At 43.0% G+C, this 27,303-nt stretch overlaps 1 protein-coding gene across 4 annotated transcripts in view; it reads left to right on the forward strand.

Annotated features, from left to right (window-relative positions):
• Positions 1 to 3,193: 3,193 nt before the first annotated feature.
• MOB3B (MOB kinase activator 3B) overlaps positions 3,194 to 27,303 on the forward strand; it is a 93,899-nt gene continuing 69,789 nt past the window's right edge. For 2 of the 4 annotated variants that reach the window (XM_068928367.1, XM_068928365.1), the window contains exon 1: positions 3,225 to 3,337. The gene's annotated coding sequence lies outside the window, so the exon portion shown is untranslated. Of the gene's footprint in view, positions 3,338 to 3,721; positions 3,787 to 27,303 lie in introns of those variants that run through there. The other 2 variants (XM_068928363.1, XM_068928364.1) reach the window with 2 other exon arrangements.

Raw genomic sequence — 27,303 nt, forward strand, 5'->3', positions numbered from 1 at the left:
GTTAAATTCTGCTGAAGTAAATGGATTAATTGGGTTCACAAACCTGGTCTCTGGCTTCTCTCCCAGGGGTGAAAGGGACAATTTCCTTGGAGAGCAGTAGTAAATCTGGCCGTCAGGCCGTGTTCCAGTATACCCTATAGCTGAATAGAAGGAAAGTGCACACACACTTCCCATTTGGAAGGTCAGCTCTCCCTTGGAGCGCTTTTTTTGTCCCTTTCACCTTTCATCCTTGCTGGAGTACGCTAACAGCTCTAGTAATTTGTGATGATTAGCAAAGAACAAAGTGGTTATAGGTTGAAGTTCAGGAGAAGAACTGTAACTGAATTATATCCTTTCTGGGCTCTAGTTTGTCACCAAAACCAAATTCTTTTTAGGTAAAGCTGGCAGTTTGTAGATAAGGCTCACAGGATATGCTTTCAGAATTCTGGAGCACAGAAGAGAGGATGCTGTGCTCGAAGACACTGTTTATCCTGCTTGAATGTATATAGTAAAACTGATCTTGCCAACCTAACCTCCATTTCTAGCATATCACTCAGCACAGGGTTTAGAAGGATGCAAATTTTAAACTGTTTGGGATATCAGCACAAGGGGAAGGCTACAGTTTGTGTAAGTAGTTCTGTTTTTTTTAACAGAAAACGTGCCTGAAGATTATTTTACTGTGTCTTTTAGATGAGTCAAAGTTGCTGAGTTCTGACCTGGGATTGTCCCAATATTATGTTTAATATGGGTCTTTCCCAATACCTTAGGAAATAATTATCTCTCTTTAGAAAAATAATTTTTGAGTGCAGCAGTTCCTCTTTCTTTTCCTGGTCCTTTTTAGGGGTCTTTACTTGCTGTAAACTTATTCTACTGTGTTCAAATTCCCACACAGGGACATGGGATGATTGATAGAGAAAGTAATGCCGACATCAAACCAGGCTGAAGCTTGGGAAGAAGAAAGACTGAATCTCTGGCTGAATGCAGGGAACTGATCAGGGACTAAAAAGTGGTTCTACTAGTGATTGAAACCTGCTTACGCATCTTATGAAGGTATTCCTATTATTACTTGTTCAGATAGGTCTATGAGCAACACCTGATGGCTGCTATGCTAAAACTTGGATAACTTGAAAAAGGGTCACTTCTCACTCAGGCTATTCTTGCTGTGTTTGTGAAGGCATAAGGGTTGCTTCCAATATCTTTATTAGCATGACCTTGGAAAGAACAGATAATCCGCAGCAACGTGGTACCTCCCCTCAGTCATAAACTGCTGGTAGCTTCCCGGTTCCCCATTCAAATGTTTTCTTCTGGTTTGGTAGCATCTAGTTCCTAAGCCCAGCTCTAACTTAAGAGGCCACAGATTCAGCCTTTCCCTTAGGTCTGTTGAATTCAGATTCTGCTTTGCCTCTGCCGTAAGGGAGCATCACCCACCAATGGAGGGCCAGAAGCAGGACTTGGGCCCTTTTGCCAAGCTACAGATGAGGAGGAAAAGGAAGAGGAAAAGGTACAAGGAGAAGAAGAAGAGAGAAGCTGTTTTCCTTTGTCATTCAAGGCTGGGAAGGATGCAACACTAGTCTTAACAAATGTTGTTGATTTGTTACCATCTCATGCAAATCTGTGGGGTGGGTTGCTCTCTTCCCACCCCTTCTTAGCAATGATTCTTCTGGAGCATGGCCTGCCCTGTTGCACAAGCACATGTTTCTGTTCTCATGGATAAACAAAACTTCCAGTTTTGCAGATTCTTTTTTCTGGCCTCTTCATAAAAACTGTACAGTCCCTAGTGAGTTTCCGCTGCTTGAAAATAGGGGGATTTGGGGTTTGTTCATCCAATCTTGGTGAATTTCTTGTCAGGATTTCTAAAACTCAGCAAACATTTCTGTAGGGTTTAACATTTTCCCATTTTAAGTTTGACATGCAACCGTTTTAAATTAAGTTACGTGGCACCGAAACAGATCTCTGCTGTACGTGCCTCTGTTTTCCCCCTTCTTTTTGCCAATCCCATCTAGTATTTTCCATTGAAAAAAAATGGGCAGATGTAAGGAATAAAACCCTGAAGTCTTTGTCGGCAGGAGAAGCAAAGCTGTACATATTCAGCTGGGAGAATGTGTTGGTTGTTTTTTTTTTTTTTTTTCCTACCAAGACAATGAAATCCATGTAACTGCAAAAGTGGATTTAGCTATATGAATGCTGTATGTCAGACAGCCTAGGGAAAAAATAAACCCCAAATCCCTTTATCTCATATAAAAAAACAATGTGAACACAATTGTTTATTGTAACCTAGTACCTTGAGGAAGGAGACTGGCCTTCAGTCTATACTGGCGTGGGTAAAATGATAACTACTCTGGAGTGCAAACTAATCCAAAAAATGTTGTTTATAAAGAGCCCTGTAAGAAGGTTCTGGGGTCCGAGATTTTTGTAAGTCTGATAACTGACCAAAGTTCTATATTCATTGTCTAAACTGAGATAGGTTTTTCACTCAGCTTTGCTAAGGACTGCAAACGTTAGACTCTCCCTCTTCAGTCCTGACAGCCCAACAGCACTGCTTGATGTTTTGGAGATGAGGGTGTGTGACCGGCAGAATTTGTGAAATTCAGAAACAAAAATTTTGTTTCACTTTGTCATGCCTACGTGTCCTCTGGACGAGAAGGAAGAAAAGTTTAACGTACTTTGTTTTAAAGCCTTCAAGAAAAGGTGTTGTCCAAGAGAGTTTTCTTCTGCTGAGAACGAACAAAAGACATTCGGAGTGAACTGCTCTAACCCAGCAGGCTGCTGCATGCCCAAAGCTGAGGGAAAATCGGCACGCGCGGCCCGCTTGGGCCACACGGTGCCGCACGGGCTCCCAACCCAACCCCGCCAGACACAAGCGTCCCAAGCGTACAGCCTCGCGCCACCGGCCCTCACACCTACACGCGCACCCGCCGCGTTGCCTCCTGGCTGCCGGGTACCGTGTGCCGGCGCGACCTCCCCCCGCCCAGGCGCCTTGGTCACCCGCTGTGGGACCAACCAGCCGCGTGGGGTTTATGCCCGACCTCTTGTCCCCGGGCGCCTCGGGGCGCGGGGCGGCCGCAGCCCGAAGGCCTGCGGCCGAGGCCCTGAGCCGCCCGGCGCCGCGCTCCCGCCCGCTCCCCGCCCGCCGCCATTTCGGCCGCTGCCCGGCGCCCGCCAGGGGGCGGGCTCGGCCGCGGCGGCTCCGCGGGTGGCGCCGAGGCCGTGGGGCGGCGGCGGCGGGCGAGGCAGAGCCGGGCCGGGCCGGGCGCGGGGCTTGGCAGCTGCTCCGCGCCGCCGCCGCGAGTTCCTTGCGCCGGGCGGCGACCGCGTTTCGCTGTGGCTTGTTCTGGCTGCCCGGCGAGGCGGGCGGCAGGTAAGGCGGCGGGGCGGCGGCGGCGGGGCGGGGGCCGGTCGGCCCGTGGAGGGGAGGGGAGGTGGGCGCGTCGCCGCCGTCGCGCCGCCTCTCCCCTTCGCCACCTGGCGCAGCACAAAACTTGCCGCCGGGACAGCGGCGCTCTCCCGGGCCCCGCTCCGCTCCTGCTCGGCCCAAACGGATATGCCACCGCCTGCGCGGGGCGGGGCGGCGTGGGGCACCTGTGGAGGCGCCGCCCCCGCTCCCCGCCGCCGGGCCGCTGCCCGCCGCGGGCGAGCTTGGTTGCCGCCGGCCGTGCGGGGAGGCCGCCGGCCCGGTCCTCGGCAGGCGGCGGGGCCGGCCCGGCCGCGGCCGGCAGCGCCGGGGGGGCTGTCTGCGGCCGGCTGCCCGCCCGCTCGCTGGCGCTGCGCGCCTGCCGCAGCCACCTGGGACAGACAGCCTGTGGAAAGGTGCGTTTTCCTAGGGGCCTTTTCTTTTTTATCTTTTTTTTTTTTTGTCTTTTTTTTCTTTTTTAATTCCCCCCCACCCCCTCCACCCTCACCCTCTACTGCACAACTTAGGTCACTCCGTGTTTTCCTCCAGAGTTTCCTCGGGGGGAAGGGGGAGTTGCTTGGCCTTATTAAGGGAGCTGCTGGCTCTGCGGACCTGCTGCTGCACGGTGGATGCCTGGAAGCCGGCGGGGTCGAGCCTTGGATGCCGCCCTGTCAGCCCTGTGCAGGGTGCAGGGGGCTCTCGCTGTGGGGCAGCAGGTGGGGAAGGGCACCAGCAGGTTAAAGGGAGACAGGAGAAGGCAGATAATAGTCAGATCCGGGACTAAGTTGTCTTTTTCTTCCTCCCCCCTTCCCCACCTCCCCCTTCCGTTTGCCCCCGGTTTGGCGTCCCCCTCCCAAGCAGGCCTGTTCTGCTGCCTTTCTGCACCTTGCTCTGAAAGAGTGAGGTGTGATCCAGAGCCCTGTTGCTGGTCCTTTTCCACCCGCAGTGACCAAAGGGAAGGAAGCCTCAGCACCGCAGCCTGGGAGTTTGTGACCTGTTTGTCATCTGGCCAGGCAACCCTGAGGCACAGCTCATTAAAAGATGGCTATTGCACGGAAGTGCTTATAAGGTTAGGGCTGAAGTTAGTGCCTCAGACAATCTGCCGTGCAGCTGACCTGCCAGTTCTTTTAGTCATGGGGAGAGACAGGCTTCAGTGTGCTAGATTTTGCTTTTAGTTTGCAAAGAAGCCTGTTTCCTGAGACATAATTTATATTAAACTTTTCTGCTCACTAATGGAACACAGAATTTGAAATATTTCCAAGTCTTTGCATCCTCATGCTGCAACAACCTGGCAGCTGAAGTCTCAGAGGCTGACCCAGGATTGGTTACAGAGAAATGAGTAGTTGCTGAGTCTTGACCCTGTGTTTTAGGGCCTGATACTAGAACAGTTCACTCCTCAGTTTTACTTGAAAAGAGGCAGTTGCTGGACTAGAGAGGAAGAACTTCCCTAATCAGATATTTGCATAAGAGTAGGGTTCAGCACTCTCTTCCAGACCAGAGCTTTTAAGCTAAGCAAGCTGTATAGGCATCAATTCACTTGATTATTTCTTTCCCAGTCCTAACCAGCAGATTAATCTAAAGTTAAAAGTTAAAATTATTTTCATCACTCCCCCTTTAACAGTGATGCTGTTATTCCTGATAATTGTTTATGTTTTAATATCCATGCGTTTTCCTGTTTTTAATAGTATCAAGGTGGTGCTCATGCCAGAGCTAGTGCAAGGGAAAGGCTTGCTGGTGCAAGGACCAGCAGACCCTACAGGTGTCCACTGCTGACTTTTTTAAAAGAGGATAGCTGCAATGCGAATGTGGAAGAGTCCTAGCTGGCAGGGCTCCTGACCCTGCAGGCCATTTCTCTTTTTTTTTTTTCTGGCAGGACTCCCAGCTGGCATTTGAAGATGTAAATGCCTTCTTGCTCCAACATATGGTGGTCATATCAGTCTGTTTCTCAGGTCTGGGCAGCTCTCCTGAACAGAATGTTTTGAATGATGCTGAGGTGTGTCCTGAGCACAGTCACAGCAAGAACAGGTCCCTTATCCCATGATTATCAGGGTGATAAAGGGTGGATGAGGATTCTTCCTGCCCCTGCTCAAATTGCAATGATTGCTCGTTGCAGGATTGTTTATATTTTCCCAGACCACTTCTTTGGGCCTTTACACACAGGTAGAATTTATGTTTAATGAAGGATACTGTAACTCCTTGTAGAGGGAGGAATGGGAGGAAACTTTCTGGGCAGGATTCTTCTCAGATCAGTGAGTTTTATCGTGCAGATGCTCTGCTGTGATGGGGAGCTGGTTCCTCTTCTCCCACCACAACAAAGCACCTTATTTTAAGATCTGCAGACCCTTTTGAGTTGACCAACATTTGTGACAGTTTTGCACCTCCACTCTGTAGAGGAGAAAAAAGAGCGTTCTTAGCACAACAGGGGAGGAAGCTCTTCTTTTAGGGTACAGAACTGTCCATCTCTGGACACATCTCTGTGCTACCTCCCAAAGGAGGGGATAGGATAGAGAAAAGAGCACAAGGTATACAGGGTACGGTCGAGTCATACTGAGTCCCAGAAAGTGCTGAAGAGTAAATGGGGATAGGTGCAGAACAATATGATGTTGCTGGGCATCAGATGCATTGGAATCATGATTTAATGGCTGTTAACCAGAATAACGGTGCAGTAGTCAGTACTGCTTAGAACACAGTAGGAGGTGATAGCTTGGGACTGTACCAGACTACTTCAGCTCCTTTGCCAATATTTCTCTAGCAAAAGATGTTTTCTTATCGAGTACTAGCAAAGTACTCAGCATCATGCAGGATGTCAGAGGAATGTAATTGTGTTCTGGGGTGGAAATTAAGAGAGAATCACAGACTACTGAATGCCCTGGAAACATGGATCACAGAGTATTTTGGAATATAATTATTTTAAAACGTTTAGTACCGTTGCTTGTTCAATATTCCAGTATCTTTATCACGAGGCAGGTAAACTGAGATCTCAGATGGAATCGTTCATAGAGAAAGTGTTATTTCCATTCTTCTATTTTGGAATATTATCTCAAGATTAGATGTTTGAGTGATACCTTTCATGAACTGGAGTGTTACCAGCCTCTTCTGAGCCTGAGACTTAGACCTGTGCTAGTAAGGTGGGGACAGGAAGCTGGAATGAATAAGAAATAACTATAATGTTAATGCTAATGTACAATTAGCGTTGTTTCCAATGGAATTAATAGCATACTACTGCAGTAAACATCTTTGATCATGGATAATTAGCATATTAATAGGTAAGAGGAAAAAGACTCACAAAGAAACTGCAGGAATGACTGGAGGTCAAAGGATCAGTCTTACAGACAGTGACTGAGAGGCTGCCTTTTAAAGGAATTTGGAGCAGAAGTAGGAGGCGGGGAGGTTTTGCTCACTGTTCCCAGTGGTTGTTGACACAGTCTTGCTGCTGCCCTCCCCTTTCCCTTTTGTGCTGGGTCTACTGTGCCTTGGGTGTTCTTCCCACCTTTACTTTTAATCATTACCCTGGAACAAAACTATAGATTTTGTTTGTTTTGTTCAGATAGCTTCCTGCTGGTCTGTTGAGTTGTATTGGCTCAGGGAAGGCTTGGATGAGTGCTAGAGCAGTGCAAGAGTGTGGGATGATCGAGCTGGGGGAGGGAAGAAGGGGTGATGTTGAACTGGGTCATCATATCTTATGAACCATAACTTTCATCTTGTTTACCAAAAAAAAAAAAAAGGTAAAGTGGGAATTGGGTTGGTCAGTTATATTCATGGGAACACACTTTTTAAAAGCAGGAAGCTCTTCAATCTAAACATTAAAGATTTGTCTGATCTTGGACATCGGTGTTCAGATTTAATTAAAATACGTGTATCTCCGCTGTTGAGGGCACTTCCTTACTACACCAATATAACCAGAAAAATAGTGGATTTTCTGTCTTTGTGTAAGGATTGAACATATACTGCTGCTACCAAAAGACAGGGGGTTTAATGCAGAAAGGCTGAAACAAATTCTATGGCTAGGTAATATGCAGTATCCACCTACTTGGTGATAAAGGACCTCTCCAGTTTTAAAAAACAGTTGAGTCTTTCCTCACTGTAGTGAGGGGTGGGTTTTTTTGTTTTGTTTTGTTTTGTAATTTTACCTTTAGAACCATTTGGGAATACAGTAAATGAAAATCTGTCTATCATAATTATGCGGCTTTGAAGTATTAGAGCAAATGGAAGCCGATAGAATAGTGCAGTCTCTAAACTGGAGAATGGATGGGAGTGTTGAATAGATATTTAAAGAAACTTAAACAGGATTCACACCAGCACTTGCCTGAATAGCACTCTCAGCGTGCTGAAACCAAAGAAAAGTGGCTGAGGGCTATATGAAATGAAGTTGCTTTTTACTTCTCATCTATTGGTCTTATATTCCTTATTCCATCTCTAAATCTTGGGAGAACTGCAGTTTGTCTGTTTCATCTCTAACAACTGTATGTTTCAAAGTGATCCAACCATTCCTTGACAAGTGCAGCATGGTACAAATGCCAGCAGTGAGCATTTCAAGGGTTCAGCTTCCCTGAAAAATATGGGCTTCCTCTTTTTTCTTCTTTCACTCAGGAAAATAGTTGAGAAATTATCCAATTAAAAAGTGTTGACATGTAGCCAAGTGTTTTATTTAAAAGGAATGTTTAAGTACATCTGAATATCTGTACTATTTCCCAGATCTTTACAATACCATTTTCCCTTTGTCATTTTAGTGCCTTTTCTCCTATTCTTGAGTCAAAATACCTACTTGCATAGTAGTAGAGAGTGCTTGATGGGAAGACCTTGAAATGGTCTACATCCACAGTGATATCAAAAGCAGCAACGTAAAAAACTTGAACAAATAGACGTATTTTTGTTTCTTTGTGTCCTTAGTTATTTTTTTCCTAGAAAAATGCAATGTTTCATTTGAAAATGCTCCTTTAAATGAGAAGTTTAAGATTTAGAGTCATGCTACTTGAAGTTAAAATTAATTCTATCTTATGAAAGAGAAAAACAAGCCATTTTAGACAACACTACGTTCATATTTCCTGTCTGGAATTCAGAGCTTGCCCTCGGTGAGGGACGCGCAGGAAACTTTCCATTCTTGTAGAAAGAATTTCGTGGCCTGAGACTCTGTCTTCTATTATTTGAACTTCAAAAATCAAATATGTTTGCAAAAAACTAGGGAAGAATTTTCTTAAACACCTTTTCCCTGTAAATGTTTGGCTGCCACCAGTCAGTAGCTCACCTGGGAGCCCCAAATTATCACTCAATGAGTTTATAGCTTTTTTCCCCGTTTTCCCCTTTTTCCTCCTTTCAAAATAAAACTACATTTGAAATATAAGTCTCAGTTGATAATAAAGCATGCATAAGCAGATAGGCATATCAGCTTTATGTTCATGGAGGCACCTCCCCAAAGAGGCAGATGAAGGAAGATGATGTTCCCGACGCTGCCCAGGGATGTGGTCTGTTCCACGTGGTGCAGTCATTGCCTAACCAAAATACGCTTTGATCCCAGGAAGAATTAGTGCAGTCTAGGATGTGCAAGGTTGTGTCCTGTCATGTCTGCTAAACTCTGTGGTGACTCTTGAGTTCTCTGAGACAGGAATCCAACTGCACATTTGCATGTTGTAAAGAGAAATATGTCTAGCATAGATGTAGGTACATAGATTAAATCTGACATCATCCTATGTAATTCCTTATGTGTAGGGAAATCTCAAGTTCATGGGCTGCTATTCATCAAAGTACTTAAGCTGGGTATCCAAAACTGAGGCAATGTGAAATACCTACGGTGATCACATATTAAAAGCAGCAACGTTATGAGAAAATTTCAGAATGAAATATGTTGCAGATGAGAATACCTTTCCAACTAAAATGCTGTATGAGACTTGAACATGTCTGCTAAACTGTGCTGCCCTCAAGCATATCTGTGATCTTGACTTAGTAGCAAAGTGTTTAAATTGGCAACGTAGAGCTTCATTAATGAGATTGTTGCAAATTTGACATTAACTACATGCCAAATTTGGAGGGTTGATCTTTTTATCCTCTCTGCAGAATCAGTGAAAGAAATGAGCTCTTATGTGGGTGATTGAGAGCAGTCGTACATGGAAACTTATTCTTTCTTACCCCTCCTTTGTTTCTGTAAAGTAGGATTGTGTGAGAGTGAATGGGATGGGTCTAATTTGGATGTCTAAAATTAAGCAGTTGTAAATACTGTGTTGTTGCATTCCTGGGATCAGGAGTAGTAACACTCTTCCATTAAGACTGCTCCATCCAGAAGCGGTCCTTCATTTTTTTTGGCGTGGGGAGGGATACATGTCTTCCATTTAATTAAGAGAAAGACATGTGACTATTGTGGTGTCCATACCTCAGGCAAAATATCGAGGTTTTCTACTCGGGCAAGTAGTAGTCACCCCATGTTGAACTTTTTGTCCTCAACATATTTCTTCTTTTCCCTGTCCACTCCCTACAATTAGTATAGTCACAGAAGTATTTTAATTCCTTCCTGAGATCTTACATTCAAATCGAACAAGTTCCGTTTGTGATAAATACGCTCTAGGAATCAGAGATACGTAGAGATCTGAGGTAGGGAAAAATCCATGTCAAAATGCATGCAGTCTTTGGGATTTGTAGTAGGCCCAGAGTTCCCTTGAGTAGCAGATAAAACTGATGCAGAAAAATGATGACTTGAAGCACTGCTTGGCTCTGCCTGTATGAGAGAAAAGAAGGCAGGGGAGGAATAGAAGAAATTTGGTTGCAGCTGTGTCCATATGATAAATATTTTCAGATTATTCTTGTCTGTTTATGAACTCAAAGTAGGTAAAACTATTTTATATATTGATGTGAACCAGCTTATCTGAAAAATCCTTACTATAGTTATTGAATATGCCATATAGAAAGGTGGGGTTTGTATCTCATAGGGAGGAGTCTATTTGCAAAATAATGCTAGAAAGTGACTTTTTAAACTTAGAAGCACTACCCACCAGTATTTTTGAGTTGTGTGTTACATGTTTGTATATGTTATCAGGCAGTTTAAAGAGGTTCATGTCATGTAAAATTCTGCTGTGCTTTGTAAATTAAGATCTTTGTGGCGCACAGACTCGAGAAAGGTCTGCCTTCCTCGTGTATGTCTGCATCTTGAACTGACTTCTGCATTTAGCGAAGTAATGCAAAAGTAAAATCAATGAAGTATCCAAATACAACAGTTTCAAGTTCTTAAACTATTGGCATATTCTGTGGAAAGACTACCGAATATTTTGCAGTGCAAGGCGAGAATACATAGGAACAGTCTCCACCCCCTTTTTAAAGATCTTCTCTTCTACTGAAAATGGTGAGATCTTAAGGATACCAATTAAGTATTCCACATATTTCACTTAGAGCACTGAGTGTTTTTTTGAAAACAAGCCCCAGTTGTGAATTTGCAAATGGTGAAAGTTTGAAAATTTGAGACTTACCAAGAAGAGGAAGAGTTGCCAGAGCCTTGCAAAGACACCAAATGTAAAAGATATCACCTCTTCACGCCATATGTTTTCTCATGAGGCAGTCAATGAATATAAAGCATGTTCTCACTTCCATTCGGACTGCTTCCCAGGAACAGTGGCTATATTGTTTATTTTCTAGGAAGCTGGTGATTCTTCTGAAGTACTTTTTCACTCTGAGAGTAGTGCTGTTTAGGACCCCTGTTTGTGAGCTGTTTCTTGCTTTAGATAGCTCTTCTACCAAACATGTCTCTAGTTCTTCAATTTGCTGATGAATTCCATTTTGGAATTTCTCAATACAGCTTGCATTCCAAACACTTTCAGGAAGATTTTTGCTAAATAGATGGAAAATCTGTCGGAGGAGCTCATGGATCATTACTATGGCGTTCCTCTGTCTGACTTTGGTAATCTCCATGGGGAATTTGAAATCAGTTCTCTCTCTGAGACATTGCTGAGGAAAACTTGCACCCATTTTGCAGAGAAAGTTCATGTTCTGATAGTTCACTTTGCTTCCTTGGAAAAGGCAAACTGGATGTGAGATTTTGGTATACAGTGCCAGTGTAATGCAAACTTGCAGTAAATGTCTCTGAACCAGGATGGGCATGCTGATGACACAGTCAGTCCTATTTGCCTTGTCTTTGGGTAGATCTGTAAGCTTGTAGTTTCTTGAGTGTCTTTTCTGTGTTTCATGTGCTGCTCTTTCATGACTCTGAATTTATTTCCCCTCTATGAGACACTTGACTATTATTTATTTTGTAGAAACTGTGTTTTTATCAACTGTGATACTGCCAAAGCTTTCATGTTGCTTTCATTTTCTAAGAATTGGAAAGGTTTGCTCATTTTTACCATGGCTGTGTTTAATTTAAAAAAGAGTAAATGAGACAATCTGGTCTGGACACTGACAGATTAGCAGATTAGAATCTAATCATAAGTACATTTCATCTTCTCACTTGCTCACTAGAACAGGCAGTCTTGCTTTACGCTGAGAACTTTTCCTGTTATACTGAAGTTGGAAAAGAGTGTGAAAAAAAGGATCACATCCCTAGCTAACAGATGTGCAGTTGTGTACCCTAAGCAAGATGTTGTTTTACCAATTTAAAAACAAATGTTTTTTTTCTTAGACAGATCGTTTTTTGGGAACTTACTGAACTTTTATTAGCAGAAGAACCCTTTGCTGCAAAAGAACCCGTTGCTGACACAGGCATTGACTCTACTAGGTAATTTGTAGCTATTGCTATGTTGGCAAAAAAAAAAAACAAAAACAAAATAAACAAACCAAAAACCACGTCTCTATCTATATCTATATATACATACAGCTTTTAAGACAGACGTCTTTTTTCCCGTGGTCTCTTGGTAGTTTTCTGCTCAGAGACGCTTTCTTTTACTTGGTCACTGGATGAATCTGCCAAGATTTTGAGAGCTGTAAAGGAAAGCATGCTCTTACATAAGGAAAGGAAGAAACCTTCCTTCCAATTTGAGAGTGAGAGAGCTTTTGTTCTGAAGCACCCTTTTGTGAAGACGAGCTCTCAAAGAGACCAAAGTTACTTGTTTTGGTAATAAAATGTCCTCTCCAGAACCACCCCAGCCACTGTAACACTGGAATGTATCTCCCAGTCTCTTGCTTCTCGTACTTCTGTGAATGTTAAGTTTTTGGGCCAGCTTGTGGTAGGGCTACAGGTAGCCACTAGCATGTTAAAGTTTGCAAAATAGTGTCAACCTGCTGTGATGGCAGTTCTGAGATACATAAGTATCTCACAGATACTTAACCAGTTCTGAGATACATAAGTGCTACGAAAGTATTGTGGGCTGAAATTAGTGTTTGGTATGGTAGTTCCTGAATTTCCACTAGCAAAGTCCCATGCATTTGGGTACTGCTGGCGTTCTCTAGTCCAATACCAGCCCTTTTAACTGGTTTCTGTAATTGTAATATGATAACTAGCTTTTGATTCAGTAAGAAGACTTTACTATTGAGATGAATAGAAGTTACAAGGCATTTGGCAGGCAGATTTGCTGGTAATCTTTAAGGACTGCTAAATGTATGTGTGAGCTAAAATGAATTGTCACTGAATTGTACAGAGTTTAGAAAGCTGGGGGACATGCCCATGTGTAATTCAGCTGGCATAACTGCAGGGATATTTCAAAGAGAATTTGAAAAATGTTGAAGTCCAGGAAGGTTTGATACAAGCAGCAGAGGAATTTCTGGATGCTCTTGAGATTTAAAAAATAACATTATTAAAAAGATCGTGTTGGCACTTGGGAGGACCTTTTGTAATCTCACAGATTGAAAGATTGCTGTGGATAAACAATTTATTTAGCAAGCCACAGGATGACATATATACAGTGGGACCCTGCTAATATGGTAAAATTCTTGTAGTGATTCCTCTTGTTTTACTACTGCTGATGGTAGTGCTGTAGTGATATGGTACCATTACCATAAGTTATTTACACCTAGAGATCTTCAGAGAGGCTAATTTGTGAATGAAATTGTGGGATGAATTGTGGGTTTTGTGTTTGAAAGCCTGGAGGGAAATGAAGAGGGTTATAGTAGTCTTACTTGCATGGATTTGCCACGGATTCCCTTTGTTGAGACACCGAATTACTTTCACAGAATCACAGAATCGTTTAGGTTGGAAGGGACCTCTGGAGATCATCTAGTCCAACCGCCCTGCTCAAGCAGGGTCACCTAGAGCAGATTGCCCAGGATCACATCCAGAAGGCTTTTGAATATCTCCAGCGAAGGAGACTCCACCACCTCTCTGGGCAACCTCTTCCAATGCTCTGTCACCCTCACAGTGAAGAAGTTTTTTCTCAGGTTCAGATGGAACTTCCTGTGGTTCAGTTTCTGCCCATTGCCTCTTGTCCTGCCGCTGGGCACCAAGGAGAAGAGCCTGGCCTCATCCTCTTGACACTCCCCCTGCAGATACTTGTACACGTTGATGAGATCCCCTCTCAATCTTCTCTTCTCCAGGCTGAACAGGCCCAGCTCTCGCAGTCTTTCTTCATAGGAGAGGTGCTCCAGCCCTCTAATCATCTTGGTAGCCCTCCGCTGGACTCTCTCCAGGAGTGCCATGTCTCTCTTGTCCTGGGGAGCCCAGAACTGGACACAGTACTCCAGGTGAGGTCTCACCAGGGCTGAGGAGAGGGGCAGGATCACCTCCCTCCACCTGCTGGCAACACTCTGCCTCATGCACCCCAGGATCCCATTGGCCTTCTTGGCCACAAGGGCACACTGCTGGCTCATACTTTCTCCTTCAGTTCTTTGTTGTTTTAAGAAAGGATTAATATATTTCTCCTGCTCTTTGTTTGGTGTATCTGTTTGTATTGCTGGACACAGATAAGACAGGTACAACTTCTAGTGTGTAAGGGATTTTAAACTTAGAGACATTGACTTTTTATATACCTCTTTCAATTTTCTTGAAGTCTGTGCACATATCAAAATGATTTAAGCTAATCTGTAATTAGCATGCAGTGTTAGCATGTAGTGTTGAGAAGATCGGAGCATCTACTTGTGATTTAGTGTAATGAAAGGTTACTGAATGTTGAACTACAGGGACCACTGTGAATTTTCCTAAAATTAAACCCATCACAAAAGATCCCAGGATCCAGAATGCATGTACAAGCCATTCAATACGGTCTAAATCAGCAGCATGAGTATTCTTCTCTGACTTTTTTTGTTGACACAAAGTGAGTGTTAAAAAAACAACATAGCGTTTCTTGTTTAACTGAGGAGATTACATTGTCAGAAAATTCTGGCTTCAGTTGACATGACTGACCAGAGCAAAAATAAGTAACAGCTGAATGAGGTCTTAATGCATGGCTGGAAGTGTATGATGAGAGATATCAGTTAAGAATGTGTAGCTGAAAGGGGTTCATTCAAGGCATATTCTTAGAATAAAACGCATCGGAGCCGGGTCTAGATTATGACTAGAGCAACCACATTAAGGATCGATACGCTATAGTGCTAGAGAGATCAGAGTCTGATCCAAAAGCTTCACCATCAAAACACTGCAGGAACACAGTTTAAGTGTTAAGTTTGATAGTTCAGTTGAGAGTTGCATACTAATTCATCTCACTTTCCATTTGGCTTACTCTTTGCTGTAGAAATCTCGGGACAAAATTTCAATTTCATGTAAATGTCCATGGCTCTGTTGCATCACATGGAACAACATCAATTTCAATTAGATGAGGATCTGACCTTTTACTTACAAAAGCAATACAGAAACAGTTTCGTGTTGCAAAGTTGGATCTGATTTACTTCTCCACCTTCCACTGTGATTTCATAGGTGATCCATAAGTTGTGAAAAACGTTAAAATCTGAAGGGGAGGTTTAGCAGTACTTAAGAGTCCTGGAGCTATTATTGGAGAAACTGAAGCATTTTTGTACAAGGAAAAACCCATTCACAATCACTTCTAAGTGACCTACTAGTAGGTGTTGAAGGAGAGAGATGTATTCATTGTGGAAGAACCTTTTGGCCCTGATTAGGGCCAACAGAGACCTGTTGGACTAGATGCTGCTTATCTAGACACAAGGTAAAATGGTTGCTTCCTATGGAAATTGTGTTATCGGTATACAATATTGTTTTTAACTCTCCTGGTTTGACAACATCTGCTTTACCCACAAGAAGATTATCATCTTCTAAATTGAAACCCTTCTTCCCTGAAAGGACAGAGGGGAAGAGGTGCACCACTTAAGTTATTAACAGTTCTAGCTTGTATTGCAAAGCATCCACTCTGAGACCTATCTGCTCATACCAGCCCTTTCTTAACCCATTGTTGGCTGTTACTGCAAATATGTAAATGCTTTCCCTGTGGGAATGAGAAGAATAGCTTGAATGAGCAAATCAATACCTATGAATCTGTGCTTTTGTTTTAGTGCTGCAGTTTTTTTTAAGCTTCTCATTAAATTCTTTCCTCTTAAACAGCTCTCTGGACTTGGTCAAGGGCCCAAACTCCCTGGAGGAGCTTTCTTTTCACTACTAAGAAAGAATGCATGTGTTGTTTTCCCAAAAAAAAAAAAAAAATCACTCCAGTACAGATTTTATATTTCTTGTAAAAATTGTAAGCATTGAAATGTCTAGTGGCATTACTCAGATAGACTCACTCATGCTTCAGTGAAGGCCAAAGGAGAATTTCCTGTGGACTGCCCACACTGTTTTGTGGCATAGCAACCAAAGATGTGAAAGTTTTATGGCTCAAATGGGAGCTGGAAACAAAATTCAGAGAATAAAACTGAAACAGCAGGTCTTATTTAAAGGACTAGGAGTCAGATGAACTGAATTTTGATCTCAAGCCTGAATTCACCTGGATGATGCCTATGGACAAAGTGCCATTTAGTTTTCCTATGTTTTAACTGCGCCTTTACAAAGTAGACATCGATAACTACCACATTCCTTGGAATGTTACAAAGCTTTACCCAGGCTTTGTGTCAAGGTTGTCTCGTATTGTGAGAAGCGTATGTTTATCAAAGAGCTGAAACCATTGTCAGGAAAAAAAAATGGCTGAGGGCTTATGAGTTTTGAATCCAGATGACAGCATTTTCTGAGACGGAGAGGCTATATTAATTTCTGGATTCTCTTATTCAGTTCAATATTGACTTATATGTTTGCTTAAAAAGTAGTGGTGATAAACTACAAAATTGTGGTCATTTTTTCTCAGCCAGTGGCATGTAGTTACAGTAGGAAATCCAGTCTCATCTAAGTGTCTATGAAGTCCTTATCCTTCTGCAGATTCCTATTACTGTGACATCTGTGCAAATGAAGGAACACTTGCGGGGATAAAAAGGAAAGATTTAATTTTTAGTAGAGTGCCTGCCACGGCGAAAATGAAGAGGCCATATAGCCTGGTGGAATAAAACAGAGACAGAGTATCCTACAGAGACTTTTTTGGATTCTCAAGGGAATTTCCATCTGGCTGCTCTATTAACCTCTTTGTGTCAGATTTTTGTGACTTTACTGTTCTTATCTACGTCCAAACAATTGTAATAAATAGTTAGACTAACATTATTGTTCTTCCATCTGTAATGGGTCATCTTGGCGGCACTTCTTGAAGCTTCTCCATAGTGATAGAAGATAAAAAGTTCCTGATGCTTTCTCACTTGCACTTATTAACACTGAGAAGAAGGCAAACATCTGACTGTGTATCTTCTCTCAGATGTGAAAAGCCTTTGGGTCTGAATCACAGAATCCGATAAACATGACAGGAAAAGCTGCACCTAGCCAACTTGTCTGCTCCCAACAGCAGAGGAAATGTTTTGTCTTGCATGTGTTTTTAGATCTTTGTCAACGAAGTTTGTGGGAATAAACTTCTAATAGGACACAGATGATCTAGAGGTTAGTGTGAGGTTTTATTGCACTGCCAAACTGATCTGATGGTTAGCTTCTCCCCGAAGAGGTCCTGTTTGTCTGCTCTTCTGGCCCCAGGCATTGGTCTTGCAGCGCAGGAAGCTGATCAGACTGAAAAGCTAATCCCCCTTTCTCTCTCTGAAAAATAAATGAACAGTTTTCTATCTGTTTTTGTTTCCTGACCTGGCTAATCATAGTAGTACTGATAGTGGCACAGAGGGAAGGCCAGAAGAGCACGGCTACTGGCATGAGAGCAGGACCTCCCGTTTCATCACAGGCAGCCTTCAGATCACCTGAAATGATACATTTGGGCTTAGAGATCAGATCTTGTTGATACCCGATAGTAGGGCCCATAACGAAAACACTGTATTTTCTTAGCTTTTAGAGTGACTGGCAATTTAGATGAGGTCTCTTTGCCTTCAGATGTTTTTAAAAGGAAATGTGACATTAAGAGCTTGGAAACCTGTTACCCTTGAGTTTAGGGGCCTGTGCTGTGCAGAATGCTGGCTGAAATAATCACATTATTTTCTCTCATCATAATGTTCGCAAATGCCATTTTGTGGGAGAGCAAGCATTGACTGTATTGCTAAACAGCTCAGCTCCTTATTTCCAGTACTTGAGGCAAAGTCTGGCTGCAGAACGTAGGACAGCAAAACCATTTAAAACCAATCAGATAAAAAGCTAAGAACCTTCTTAGAAAATTGAAATGTACAATTCTTAGCAAATTGAGATTTCTGCTTATGGAATGTGTGCCACAGTCTCTCTTGATGCCAGATACAAAACGGTCTGTATTGTATGTAAGGCTGTGTAATATTAGAGGCTACACGTATGCATTCATATTCCACTTGACAGTATATGCAACCAGTTTATATTATAGTAATTCTTTTAGGCTATCCTATGACATCATCAATAATTGCAAATAATAGAGTTAAAGTACTTCTGCTTATTTCCCTCTGGATAGAGGGCAGCTGCCTATCAGGGTCTTCTGATCTAGTGAAAATTCCGTTCTGCTGACAAATCCTCTTTATTTGAATATGGCAATTTGCCTGTGAGAAATATCTTGAACAACACAGCATGAAGAGTATTAACGGTTTAATGATGTAGTTTTGCCCAGGCATGGTGGGTTGAAAACTAACTATATGGGCCAGGTATGTTTATAACTTTTAAAAGTTTAGTTCATGAGCTAATGAAGCCTGGTTTCTGACCTCCTTTCATTTGGTTACCCCAATTCCTCCTCGTCATGTTTTGTCAATACTTTTAGGAGGTAAGACAGAGGACATGCTGCAACTAATTTTCAGCTGCATGTGTGCTGAGTCATCAGCTGTTCCCTCAGAGAGATCAGTGGGCTGGGTCCCATCTCTGTCCACATACTAATTATTGTAAACTTTGGAGGTTAGTAATTATTTTGAGATTTGTACTGCTCTGCCAAATCTTACTGAAACTGGATGATGGTTTGAAAGGTTATTGTGGGGAGCAACACAGACAGCTGGATTGTTTAGCCTCTCCTTTTTAGGAAATGAGAAGTGTTGTAGAGAGAGAATTCCATATTTTACCTCAAAAGTTAATAGCACACATATATAGTATGTTTTTGGGATTAAGTGCTGTTGTCAAGGATAGCTGCAATGAGCTTTGTGTGGGCCCTTCTGAAATAAGGTGAAGATAGAGAGTATTGATGTTCACTTGATTTGACAGCAGAAGTAATAACGAGGCCAGCTTCTGCTTGATTTTTTGTTCTGTTTTGTTTTTTGAGGTATATGTTAGTGTTTCAAGTTAGCTTCATTTTCTCTGAGAAGATGGTCACCTCATGAAGATGGTCATCACCAGCATTTCTAGCAGGCCGTCCTGCTAGTGATCTTGGCTAAAGGATTCAATGTTAAATGGTCACAGAGACGTGGCTGGTGGTGGTGGATTATCAGATGGGAAAGATACTGTGATTTGAAGGCTCTGATTAGCCTTGAAAGGAATATGGGATCACATAAGTTTCTGCAGAGGAGCAGATTCCAAGCTGGGAGCAAGTCATTTAGCTCCGTACAAATATATTTGTATGGGTCCCCTGCTTACTCTGTCTGTAGGACTGTTTGGGGGTACAGTCCATTCTCACACTTTGTGTCTGAAATAATTCAGACTTCTTGCTTGAAGTTCCCCTATGAATCCAGTGACATCCGGTTCATTTTCTGTGTAGTTTGTGACTCCAGAGTAAAGAAATGTATACACTGCACGTTTTGCTAATTGGGATTTTGTATCTGCGGAAGTCTACCTATGAAACATCTAGGATTGTTTCCTAAGCCTTTTATCAGCCTTTCCTCATTAACAGGTTGTCTGGAGCACGTGGGAGGAGGCTGCTGCTAGAATCAGTGAATGGGGCACATGCCGTTTCAGGCAGTACAGTTAGCGAATGATCTGGGCTTTTGGCAGCCAATGCTTTATTTTGAAATTGCTCAGCATGCGCAACAGGCAGCAGAGCAGGTTAGCGCGACAGCAGTGTTTTGGACAGCAACTAAAACCAGAAATTGTTGATATGCCAAAAATGTGAACCCATTCATCATAAAGCTTATTGCAAAGTCTCTAGAAGTGCCAACTTTAAAACCTTTGATAGAATAGGGAGTATAGGTTGCCAGGTTTGTATCTGGACACCTGCAGTGTTAAGCAAAAAGAGCCACTGTGTGTCATTGGCAAACTGCCACAAGAGGCTGCAGTGCTATAAGCTTCTCCTAGTTGCGCAGTGATTGATACTGACCAAAAAAATACCTCTCACTGCAGAGGCCTTGCTTTCGTTCTAGTCTTTCTGAACATAGGTTCAGAGTGGATCAGGGCCAGAAAAAGTCATGCTCTAGAATCTAATACATCTCTCCACAGATCCTCTTGAAAATGAGTGTGAAGCATTATAGAAATTAGGAAATTCTTCTGCAGTCGTTCAGTAGAAGGCTTTTGCAACCCTTCCTGAGGAAATATGCCTGCAGAACTGCTTGGAGTACTGATAGTCTGCACAGATTATTGGCAGTGAAGAAGAGATAAGACAATACCACTCCTAGGAGACCTGAAAATATGCCCCTATGACACATAGAAGGATATAATCGTGGAAGGGAAGTGTGCTTTGCTAATGACCTGGCAGTTACCTTTAGCAAAGAATTATTCAGTGTTGAATGAATGTATATCAGCACTGCATGCTGGAGTGCATGCTGAGCGCTGCAAGCACAGATTCGTTTGGTCCTAAAGTCCGATTATTTCTAACACCATGGTTAGCAGGTTTATGGAGACTAGCCCCAGTGAACTGGGCTGAATCACAGTGAACTCACAGAATGAGTCCTTTCTGTACTATTGGCAGAAAAATAACCTGACCTGGAGACCCTGAAAGTTAAATTCCTTTCTAAAGCTTCTTTCTTAACAAACTGTTAAATGCCACTGTTGTTCTTGTAGAGATTTACAGCAGAATCTTAGTGCTAATGATGGGAGAGGGGAATTCAAACTGATCACAACTTTTTACTGACAGACTTAAAACAGACACCTACCAAGTAATAATATATTGCAGGGGCTAAAAGGTTTCTTATTTTGAGTATTGTCTTGGGCTGGTGTTTATGCAACAAGGTTTATCCACTGTGCAATGCCTTTCTATTGAACAGATTAAGCAATTGAAATTCCTCTTGCAGGTCCCAAACCACAAGGTGGTCCATGAGACGCCCTTTGGACAAGTGTATGTCAGCATTGATTGCCTCTGATGCCATGTCATGTTAAAATAATAAACTATAAGTGAACACTTATAGTTTGGAAGAAAAACTCATACAGCAGTAGTATCAGTGTTAGCGCTGCAGCAATCTAAGGATAAGGGAAGGGTATTACTTTGGTCTACCAGATAGAGCTGAGAAGAGAACAGACAGGGTTTCTGTTACAGAAAAGCAGGAGTATCTGTTACGTTGTTCCTTCAAATGTAATAACAATTCTAGCTGTCCTGCATTTGTGAACTGAAGCAGGTGCTTCTGTGTCTTGAAAGCCTCTGTTTGAAATAAGAGTCTTATCCCATCTGCACAGTAGAAAATTGCATCCATCATTTTGTTGTAATTTAAACAGTAGAAGGGGTGAAATGGGATACATTTGTTTTATGAAAGGGAAATTTTAATTCTTTGAATACCTGTCTGAGCTCAGGGCAGACTTCAGTTTAGCCTAGTACTGTATGTAGTTCTCTTCAAGCCTACTGGCATGTTTTCATAACAAGAACAGAGCAAGATCTCATTTAGACTGTACTGCCCCTGCTGTTCAGAGAGCGGAGTTTTGGTTTGCACTGTGGACAGGGGAGAGCGCAGCTAACAGTGAGAGGGCAGCCAACAGACTTAGCAGTTTGCTTAGCTGTTTCTGGGCTCTGCTTAGATCTTCCGAGAACCTTATTGGAGGTTGTGGGGGCTTTCTAGGGTCCTTCTAAGAGACTAGAGGATGCTTGCTGCTGACAGGTAAGGAAAGCTAGGTAAGGACAGCTACAGGAGGCCTTAATTTCTCCTGGGAAGCTCTAGCAAGGTCCATCTGCTGCTAATAAACTCTGTTGGTTGCCTGTGATCAGAGAGAGTTGGGGTCTTAGTTCCAGCTGACTCTTGATTAAGGGTGGTCAAGCACCCTTTTAGACGGTGCTAGGCAGAGGCCTATATAAGAGCCAGGCCTAGAGCACAGCCAAGAGGGGGAGCAGTTTGTGCAGAAGGGTGCGAAGAAGGGTCCTTGTCTCTATTCAGAGCAGCATACGCATCCTCAGGTCTGGTTGTGACATGCCACAGGACATGTTCCCTGGTAGCTGTTGGAGTTGCTGTCCCTGCATATCAGAGGCTTTGACCCAGGCAGACCTTCTGCCAGAGGGTGCAGCACAGCAGGTCTCAGGCTGCAGGGAGTGCCTGGTGCCCATCTGTGACGCTGGGGCTGGCAGTCTTCGTTTCTGCAGAAGGTGGCTGTTGTTGAAGAGCTTTGTCGCCAGATAAAGAAGTTATGGGAGGAAGTCAGCAGGCTCTGTAACATCAGAGGGGATGAGCGAGAGATAGACCTAGATAGTCTCAGAGACCTAAGAGTCTTCAAGACTCTTCAAGAGTCTTATCCCCCAACCACAGTGGAGACACAGGTGGAGTCAACGCCTTGCAGGGCAATAAGTGGTAACTCCAAGAAGGGCAAAGACTGGAAACTGGTGACTTCTTGTACCCAGAGGAAAGCTCCTGCTCCTGAAGAATGGCAGCTACTGAACAGGTTCACTGCCCTCAAAGCTGAGGGGGAGCTCGGTGCACTTTTGAGTGAAGTATCTGGGCTGTTGGACTGTAAGCCATGCCAGAGCACCTGGAGAAAGTGGCAAGTAATAGTAGTGGGTGACCCCCTGCTGTGGGGAACAGAGACGCCTACCTGCCGATCTGACCTTCTGTCTAGAGAGGTTTGCTGTTTGCTGGAGGTTCGGATCCGGGATGTTGTGGACAAGCCAAAGCTTGTCCCTCCCTGCTGCTCTTCCATGGCAGCCCCAGTGATACTGCAAAGGGCAACTTGGAAAGTATCCAACATGACTACAGAGCTCTGTATGGGGGCCCAGATGGTTTTCTCCTTCATCCTGCCAGTGAAAGGGAAGGGTGTGAGGAGGAGTAGAAGGATACTGAGAGAGATACTGGCCCTAGAGAGAAAAGGGGTCCAAGAAAGCTGGTCAATATTCAAGATACATCTCCTCCAAGCTCAAAAATGGTGCATCCCAATGAGCAAGCAGTTGAGCAAAGGAGCAGGAGGCCTGCATGGGTGAACAAGGAGCTCCTGGCAAAACTCAAACATCAGAAGGAAGGCGGAAGCAGGGAGAGGTAACATGGGAGGAATATAGGGATGTTGTCTGAGCATGCAGGGATGGAGCCAAGGAAGGCCAAGACCCATCTGGAGTTTGATCTGGCGAGGCATGTCAAGGACAACATGTAGGGAAATGTGGCCCTGCTGCTGAATGGGACAGGAGCCCCAGTGACAAAGGACACAGAAAAGGCTGAGGTACTGAATGCCACCTTCTCCTCAGTCTTCCCTGGTGAGGCTGGCCCTCAGGAATCCCAGACCCTGGAGACCAAGGAGAAAATTTGGAGAAAGGAAGACTTTCCCTTGCTCGAGGAAGATCAGGTTAGGGATCACTTAAGCAAACTGAACATATGTAAGTCCACGAACCATGATGGGATACACCCATGAGTGCTGAGGGAGGTGGCCAATGTCATTGCTAGGCCACTCTCCATCATCTTGGAAAGGTCCTGGAGAACAGGAGAGGGGCCTGAGGACTGGGAGAAAGCCCATGTCACCCCAGCCTTCCAAAAGGGCCAGGAGGAGGAGCCAGGAAACTACAGGCCTGTCAGCCTCCCCTCCATCCCTGGAAAGGTGAGGGAACAGCTCCTCCTGGAGGTCCTCTCTAAGCATGTGGAGGACAAGAAGGTGATCAGGAGTAGACAGCATGGATTCACAAGCTTAACCAATCTGATAGCCTTCTATGACGGAATGACTGGCTGGGTAGAGGAGGGGAGAGTGCTTGAACAGTGATCTTAGAGGATGCCTTATAAATCTGTTCAGGCTAAAATTTTGGTATTTCCTTGTAAAATGGTGCAGTTTCCAGAGCTAAGGTGACAGTGAAAGCAGAGGTGACTATCAAGCGGTAAGATGCAGTGGAGTACATGCAGGAGATAAAAACAAGCTCAAAGTGAATCATATTCATCCTTTACTCTCTCATGTGTCAGGACACAAATCTGCATCAGTCTTGTCCATAATCTTTCCAATAACTTGATCTAGCATCTCCCACTTCTACTGGTTTCTGCTGTGCCAGCAGGTTGACTGTGCTGGTTTATTAACTATGACCATATGTATCCTCATTTACTAGCATTGAGACTTTAAAATAAGTGTAATTTATTGGCAGGTCAGAGATAAAATTTTATGAGTTAAGATGACAGTTTTATTTTACCCACTGTTTTGGCAAATCCAGATTTATTTCATCCCCAGTGTGAATCTATATTAGATCCAGTGGAGTTAAATTGAGCCTTAGCTTGGTTGAGCAAATGCAAACAGAGGTGCCAAAGTCTGTTTCAAAAATTTGTTTGAAGAATAGCCTTATGAACAGAGAGCAACTCTGTGGATAAGACAACTTTGGTTTTATTCTTTGGCCTACTTTTGGCCTGCTGTGTGACCTTTTCTTGTGGTTCTTGCATTCTTCTGCTGTTTTCAAAACTCTCGAGGAAACAACTGTATTACACAAAGGACAGCAAAATTGGTTTTGATAAGAATTTTGTGGTTATATCTTACAGTAGAGCTTACCTAATACAAATAACTGATTACTACTTGTTAATGTAATTGACATTCTTTCAGGCATATGTCGTCAGATGCTTTGTAAAATGATGTGTATGCACAAGTCTATGTTTATGTTATACATTTGTGACTGTGTAGCAGTCCTTGGAACACCAGTGCTCTGCATGTGCATGAGGATCTGAATGCAGAGATTATTGGAGGTGCAGTTACTACAGGTGCAACATGAGAGGCCATTTGACAACCAAGTCTTTTGTGATCATTTTAATATAGCTGTTATAATGTAATTCCTTTTTGGTTTAGTGTGATGATAAATTATATCAAAAAAAGCTCAATTACATTAACGGCTTTTGTAGAATTACAGAGAAAGAAAATTCCTCTGGGTCATAGAGTTCACTGCCTGCAGATGTAGTCCTCCGCCCTCCTAGTTTTTGTGCTTTGTGCTACTAATATACTGGCTTCCTTAGTTGCCGAAAGGAACTGTTGCAGGGCCAGTGTGCTTCCATTGGTAAGAAAGGGCTAACAAGAGTCCTAAATTGTTATCTAATGCGTATAGGACAAGTCTAGCATTCCACTGTAATCACTGACTAACAACTTGATTTGATGCTACTTTTAAAGAACCTTGGCTTGAATCATAATAAAAAGCACTCAGGCTGAAAAGGCTTCTGCTGAGGCATTTGATGCCTGATGATGGAGGAAAAGAGTTAATAGAAGGCGCTGCTAAAAAAAAATGCGGTTTATCTCTATTGCCTATAATCTCTATAGATGTCTTTCCCCACTCAAGGGATTCATGATTTAAGTCCCTCAGTGTCCTGAGAGCAGAGGAGTTTGCAAAAATAAAGCTTTACATCCAAAATCTTTGGGAATTCTGTTTTTCTTCCTGGCTTGATATCTAGGCAGCTTCTCCCTCTTTTATGAGGGTTTAGGAGGAAGCAGAACTTTGCTTCTGTTTTTGGCCTCAGACAGTCTTGAGTGCTGGTTTGCACTGCTCTACAAATTATTATCACCCAGTTACAAGTGCTAGGTCACTTTTTTAGACAGAATTGCTAAGAATGTTGTTAATAATACAGCCCTTACCAGAAAAAATTGGAGTATGAGCAGGAGAAGCTTGTGTAACCTTGGTAGTGCAACCTTGGTAGTGCTCTTCCCTGCTCAAACCCTGATAGGTTTGCTGTAGATCCAGTATCCAGAGTTCTCAGCCAATCTCCAAAGCTTTCCATCAAATCAGGCTGCAGAATTGATGTGGGATGATGGAGGGGATTATCTGGAAAAGGGGTATCTGTTAATGAGGTCATCATAACAGGACTCTCTTCTACATCATATTGTCAATTGACCTAGCAATAAAACTCAATTTGCCGCATAAATAAAGGCCTAGAGAGAGAGCTGTGCCACTTATCACCCACAGAGCTTCTTTTTTCCTTTGTCAGGCATAATGCTGTTCTCATCTAGGAAGCTGTAAGGGTTAAAAGATGGTCATAGCTTGAGGTCTTATAAGAGGGAGTAAAGTTGGTAAAAGGGATTAATTTATGCCCTAGTAGACGAGTTCACACACTACTAGGTAATGCATATGATATATTGGATCCAGGATTTGAGACTCTGAATTGAACTCGTCATAGCTTCTTAATGTCATGCTTGCTTCCTCATGGCAACTCATTCAGTGCAATGAAGATAATATAAGGTAACTGGAAAGAAATTGTATGTGTAGTGGCATGGATGGCGACCATGTAAGTCTATTTGAATTTAGTGTCATTGGCCATGGATAGGTAAGGTCAAAAGCAGCTTCTTGGGAGCTAGCGAGGAGGAACAAAGAAGGTACGTTAGTTTCTGGTGTTTTGCAGCGGTGCCAAACTGTTCAAGTCTTGATACCCAAAGACAGATTTCTAAAAATGTTGCTTAAAAAGCTGTGAGTTCTCACCAGCAAATACACACTGAATGGAGTTGAAGGTGTTCCACACCTTTGCAGGGCAAGTTACTTTAATTAAGGCCAAAATGGCTTTCTCTGCTATCTCTGTGGTTAATTTGTCTACGTTACTAAACTTTTGTTATGTTTTGTATCTGGATGCGTTGAATCAGTTGAATTTCTGTATATTTAAGCGGGGATAAATCTAGAGAAAAGAGTAACATCAGCATTTCAGTACAGTATGTGTGATGCCTCTGTGGCTGCTTTTAAGCCTTTGTGATGGTATCTGACAGAAAGTTGTAGGGATTTGAGGGCTTTTTGCATAGGCTTTTTGACTATCCTGTGCTTTATGCTTTATCATTTGTCTCCAGAGGAACTTCTGCAGAAATGTATTAAAATTCAGTAGAGGAGTATTATTCATTCTTTTTCCTAAATACCAAATGCAATCTTTACATAATAATTATTCCTAAAAAAAATCTTGCATCAAACGATTACAAAATATTTCCCATCGAAATATTAATGTAACCCGGTATTACCTATAGATAAGCATTATTATGCTTTAGTTAAAGGTAGGCAGTAGAGGGAAAAGTGGCAAAGGAACATGCCCATAATCTGGCAATGTGCTAGGGATAAGGGCGTGAAGGAGAGGTATCCCTTAGATGAGATCTAACGCTTCCAGCTTACACTGTAAGACTACTGTGTCTGAGCTGATTATCTTAGGCTGCCTTCATTGTCAGGGGATGTAGATGACCATTTTTAAGTTCGATGCACCTGATGTATTTTGAATGTCTGGGATGAGATAAGTCAAGTCCTAGAAATCTCTGCCTCTATCCATTAACTGTAATGAGAGTCTAGACAAGTACCAAATATGTAGATGTCTACACCAGAGGCATCTACTTTTGAACAGCTGAATCCCATTCCAAGGATCCTGACTGCATCCCCTCTGTATCTCAC

Source organism: Struthio camelus, chromosome Z (genome assembly GCF_040807025.1).
Source record: "Struthio camelus isolate bStrCam1 chromosome Z, bStrCam1.hap1, whole genome shotgun sequence".
Lineage (NCBI taxonomy): Eukaryota > Metazoa > Chordata > Aves > Struthioniformes > Struthionidae > Struthio > Struthio camelus.